The sequence below is a fragment of the Pseudorasbora parva genome, chromosome 1 (genome assembly GCF_024679245.1).
Source record: "Pseudorasbora parva isolate DD20220531a chromosome 1, ASM2467924v1, whole genome shotgun sequence".
NCBI classification, from domain to species: Eukaryota; Metazoa; Chordata; class Actinopteri; order Cypriniformes; family Gobionidae; genus Pseudorasbora; species Pseudorasbora parva.
Window position 1 is genome coordinate 5713074 of NC_090172.1, and position 6504 is coordinate 5719577.

Sequence of the window (6504 nt, forward strand, 5' to 3'; positions counted from 1 at the left end):
ACCGTACGGTGCTCTGCAGTGGCCAAAAATGATTATAAACAGAGCATTTTGAAGTGATATATTCTTGAAAACTCAGAGATGTGGATTCTGACAGCTAATACATCACCACACGACCTCGGTGTTTGTCAAAAGCAGTAGGTAACTCGGCCGGGGATTTTTCCGCGGGCGGTGGGAGACGGACGGCAATAAAATAACTGACTAGCCCCTGTAAATGATGACAATACCTTCCGACCCCACGAGAAACAGTTACCATCCGAATAAGGCTTCAGCAACTCCTTCACCACTATCAGAGATCTGGAAAATCACACTTTTCCCGAATTCACCCAACAGGACCATTAATGAACTACAACTCGAACTAGCGCACAACATCAACGTCATCGTTCTCAGCCACTCCCTCTGTTTGCTGATTGGACCACTGTCCCCTTTTAAATAATACTGCTTTTAATAATAGTAATAATAATAATAATTATTATTATTATTATTATTATTATTATAATTAATTATAATAATAGTATAATCATTTATAATAGGCAGAATTGTTATAAAATATATTGCCCTTTTTTAAATTCAAAAATTATCAAGTGATATTTCTTCTCAATGTTGTTTTTATGAACAATTTTAAAACTCTAAACATTTGAGGTCAAAATTATTCAACTCACAAAAATAAAAATTCGGTGGCGAATCTTTTATTCTTTAGAACCTCCATGGGTCCAAAAAGTGACATCCACAGGTCTATCCAAATGACTTTAGACTACTCAAGGCAGTCTTTTATCTTCTTCATCATTTCCTCCTTTCATCAGGTCATCTTGCTACTCTAAAATGAGGGGTTTTCTCAGTTGCTCAGATAAATAATTGTATTCCTCTTAATGATATTGAAAGAGGAAATTCAGGAATCAATAGTTTGCATTAAACATATCAAATGTGAGAACTAACTGTTAAATAGCATCCAATGTAAATTATTAACGGCAAGATTTGAATGACTTTGCCTATTACCTCATAGGTTTCATGGGTTATAGAAATAGCTTTTGTACCCTCATATCATTCCAAACCTGTATAAAAAACCCACTGACAATGTGCTCGTAAAGGGATAGTCCACACAAAATATAAATGCTCCAATCATTTACTCACCCTCATGAATCATCATAATTGTATGCTTGGGGCAAAGCATTTAATGGTGAAGCTTGTTTTTGTAATCAGGCTGCAAAAATTAGAAGAAAAAAAAACACCACGGAAGTGCTTCTCAACATAAGGCCAACCGTGACACAAGCGTTGGGGATCATTTATATGGACGCCACCAACATTTGCATCTGTCCAAACATGTTCATTGTCAGGCGGAACTGATGGAGTCGAATTATCGGGACTGCAGGTAAAGACACTTGAGGATAGCAAAAATAATAATAATAATAATAATAATAATAATAATAATAATAATTTGGAATGATTTAGATATAATTTATGTAATTATTATACGCTTAATCAATTACACATTTATCATTTTAGTTAATCAATCATCAATAGGCACTCTGTTAATATTAATATAAATAGCCTATATAAAGTCAAATAAGCTTTAAAATCAAGGAGTGCAAAATGAGAAACAAGAAACGTGGGAGATCTCTTTATTGTCTTGCTGTAATCTCTTTCAAAACTCCATTGTAAAAAACATCTTCAGAGATTTTTTTTTTTTCCTAATACTAAAGGGTACAGGATACTAAAGGCTTATTATCTCTTATATGTCTCATTTAGGTATCAGATTTGCCTTCAGGTGCCAGCCAGCTGCATAAACTTGGTCAAAGTAGTTTTTAATTTACTATGCAACTATGCTAAGTAGTAGTTAACTAAATGGCTTAAATCAGTCTTAAATTTGCAATTAAAATTAAACTACCTTTTTATAGCCTGACAAGCCAGACCCACATCAAGATGTTTGGTCTGGAAACTCACCATTGACGGCTCAATCCGAGGGGCGGGATAAACGGCTGTCTTTCAAACTCCCTCTGCATGCGATAGGATAGCGCTACACCAACCAGAGCAACGAAGGTGAAGCAGAGCTCGCTGACTGATTAAACATTCGCCGTATCCGGTCGGCTAAACTCCGAACACATCTTCCCTTTTTAAGAATGACTTCAGTGCCGTTCTTTGTTCTTTTCTCAGAGAAAGCTTAACTCCAAGTCTTCCAGAATCGCAGTCAAAGCTGATTCGAAAGACCGCCGCCGTTCGCCAGTTTCTGTGTTTACTAGAAGCACGCAAACGCAACTCGGCCGTCGTCCTTATAGCCCCGCCCACCGACTCTATACATGATGTGATTGGCCCGTCCAGAGTTAGGGGAATACAGCTCAGAAGGGTATTGAGAGTGCCTAGACGACACTTGCGGGCAGATTAAATTTGCTGCCGCTAGGGTGCGTCTAGATTTCTAGGCTAACCTTTTTATGTAACCGACGTAAAAAAGTTATTAAGGTTTTTAGGAGTTTTTAGGTTATTCAAATTTTAGGAGAAACATGTTACATTTAAAATTTGTTCTAATATTGTGAAAACTGAAACTATCATTCAAATAGCATTATGTGTTTCGTAATATCAAGGGTTACTCATTTAAATGTATCTTAAATGCCCAGAAATGATTATGCAGTGCTTATTCCAAAAAAGGATTAGACAAGTGTATGGCGTTTAGTCTAGATAAATTCTTTCTTTATAACAAATGTAAAACTATAGTGTATCAGTGCTTCATGGTTGCTGTTTGACCTTTTGGTTCTTTGTTTAAACTCCAAAGTTTATCTTGTACAGGCCATTTTGCATGCATGTATGCATAGTTTGTTTTGTTCATTGTGCAAAAGAACAATGCATGTATTGTGCTTGATTAAAATGGCGTGGATGAATCACATACAAGCTACCCAGAGGGGGAAAAAACTAAAACTTTAAGAATTCAAATGTTTCTACGAGACATAAATACATTAACATTAAATGGAGACTTTTTCTTGAGTGTCCTGTTTCTCATACTTGTCTCCTTTAAAGTTTTAGAAGAGATCTCAACAACATCACACACTGTGCTCAGATTTTTCTACTTAGTGTGAAAAACTGGAGCTCTCGTATTTGTCTCCTCCAAAGTTTAGAAGAGATCTCAACAACATCACACTGTGCTTAGATATTTCTCATCAGCTAAAAACACACGAAATGTCAAACTTGTCTTTACTGAAGATTCATAAGAGATCTCGACAACACACACTGTGCTCAGACTTTTCTCCTAAACTAAAGACTGAACCTCTCACGTTTATCTCCTCCATAGTTTTAGAAGAGACCTCAGTAAATAAGGTTAACGTTACTCTTAACTGTTGTATACAATAAGGAAGTTGTACAGTTTATGTGCACAGTGCACATCATTTATTTGACAAATGTGAGAGCGCCAGAGTCTTTAGCTAAGGCGAATAATCTGAGCACAATGAGTGATGTTGTTGAGTGATCTCTTATGAATCTTGAGGTGACAAAAAGTGAGAGTTCCAGTCTCCAGAGACTCTAGCTGAGGGGAAAAGTCTAAGCAAAGTGTGTGAAACTGTGGATATCTCTTCTGAATCTTTAGGGGAGACAAATGAGAAAGATCCAGAGTCTCTAGATAAGGAGAAAAATTTGAGATATCAGTGTGTGATACCTCTTCTGAAACTTGTAAACAAGTGTGAATCCATTGAGTGTTTAGTTTAGGAGAAAAGTATGAGCACAGTGTGTGATGTTGTTAAGATCACTTCTTAATCTTTAGAGGAGACAAATATGAGCAACCCAGTCTCTGTAGCTGAGGAGAAAAGTCTGAGCACAATGTGTGAAACTGTTGAGATTTATTCTAAAACGTTAAAGGAGAGTTTTCGCCTCAGGAGACAAGTGTGAGAAACAGGAGACTTAAGCAAAAGTCTCCATTTGATTTTAAACTAACCTTATTTTTGTCTAGGAGAAACATTTGAGATGCTAAAGAGATCTCACTTTGGATTTTTCTTTCCTATGGGGAAGCAGAACAGGACCGAGAGTTGTGGAGCTGAACGAGGCCGCTGGTTCCCTTGTCTAATAAAACTAACACGAACTCATGGTAATGCGTATCAATATTACGAGGGTGAAATCTCGCGGAATGGGTGCAAATGGCGTGTATATGACACGCTCTTGGGTATTCGTGAGATCAGGCTCAATAAAACAGGCCGTCCACCATAGGCGGAGTTTCACTTTTGTGTTTGGAGGCACCTTGGGGTATAATTTGTATTATTACAAATCATAACAATTGAATAATTAATATATTTTATTCCACTCTTATTCATATGTCTAAAAAAATATGTAACAAAAGATCATGATCGCATTTTTTCAATTCAAAACGGTGAAATTCCATAAAAAATTAAGTCGTTTACCTCACTAGATAGTCAACTGTCGGTAGCTGAACATTTCAATCATAAAACAGTTGTCTATGACTTGCATCTATTTACTAGGCTAGAATTCTAGACGCACCCTAGTGGCAGCAAATGTAATTTGTAGGCAGGGTCGTCTAGCAACTCTCCATTGGCTTGCAGGCTTGAAAAACCAAACTCTGGTCAAGCCAATCACATCGTGTATAGAGTCGGTGGGCGGGCTTAATATAATGACGGCAGAGTTGTGACGGTTTCGCCGTGCTACTTAAAAATAAAGAAGCTGGCGAACGGCGGTCTTTCGAATTAGCTTTGGCCATGACTCTGGAAGACTTGGAGTTAAGCTTTTCTTTGAGAAAAGAACAAAGAATGGCACTAAAATCATTCCTTAAAAAGGACTACACTCTGACTACGTCACCTTCTTCGTTGCTCTGGTAGCTTTTGTAACGCTATCCTATTGCGTGTAATGCGACCAACCACCAGGAGGGCGATCAAGACCCTTTGGCTTCAGTTTTCAACACCAGTGCGGCAGGATTGTCACAAAGTGGAGCGCACTTCAAAATGGCTGCAGAGATTCCCCAAGCTCGGGAAGTGCTTTGGGAAGTTTGCGAGCATGTGTCTAAAAGTGTAGTGGAATTCAGCTATGTACAAGTTGTAATGAGAATATGAAAGCAGTATCCACAGTATAATGATATAATAGCTTTAGAAATATTAAACAATGTAGAAATAAAAGTACATATGGCAAAAACTTACTTGATTAAAAACTATACATGATACAACTATACAACTATACAACTAACATGAGGCGTGAATATATTTTCATGATTATAATTTCACATATATTAAACTCAGCTTCACTTACATCAATGGAAGAGAGTGAAGGTGCGTTGGGTGACCCCAACTAGTCGAAGATTAGATGCATCAATATGCAGAGCCGGATTCGGCCACCGATCTCAAAGTCGAATCTTCGCGGGTGTTATGACGAGGATAAACGAGGCTCATACCATTTTGCCAATATGGGGGTATTCAAATTAAAGACGTGGCGCGGCTCTGAGCTTCGTGTCCGATGCGCAACCCCTTTAATCTTCTTTTACAGCTATGATTCCAGCACAACACTTTATAGCAGTGATAAGGTGTAAGTAGTGTTGAAGAAATTTTAATAATTTATGTTTGAGTTCACATAAGAAGTCAACATCTGTTTCTGCCATAATAAAACACCAAAAGACAGTGTCTTTTGAAACCCACGGGGTAGTGGCAGGAACCCTAGTTTGAGAGCTTTCCCTCATCAGAGGTGTCGGCTAATCTAAGTTAGATCAAAGACTATTGTTTGTTGCTTTTCATTTAAATGAGTTCTAAGACGGGCCATTTGTGTGTGTGTTTCTTACCTCCCCCCTGTACGGAAAAATACTGGGAGAATGAAGGGTATATAAGCTTGGGCCTTCTTTTGTTTCCTCAGTTTACACTCGACGCAGGCATTACCTGGTTGTGTTGACTGTGGATTCATTCTTGCAAGGATTAAATCTTTATAAAGACACAATTGGCTAAGGTTTGTCTCTTATTCAGAAATGCAATGGAGTTAACATATTTTTGCCACAACAGTAGCTAAATATATATATATATATATATATATATATATATATATATATATATATATATATATATATATATATATATATATATATATATATATATATATATATATATTTGACAACTTCTTTACAATAAAAGCAAGCGATAAACACTAATATCAAGTTATGCAAACTACTTGACATTTTTTTTGTGAAATTTCTGAATTTTGAATTGAAAATAGCTATGACATTGTTTATAAATCATAACTGAATTTGACAAAAAAAAAAAACATTTCACATTTTTACATATGAGGCAGACAAATATGTGCATACTTAAAAAAAACAAAAAAAAAAAACATTATTTGCTAATAGTTTAATCCATAACTACAATGTCTAAGACATTGTTACGACAGCCTTGGGTTAGAAGAACTGTTACCAAACATATAACATGCTAGAAACATAATAATCACAAATCCAAATGGCAACTTTTTTTTGGCTGGACACTATATTCAAGTGAAATGGATTTTCAAACAAGACAAATGTAGGGCGGGACTTGATTGGATGGTTGTGGT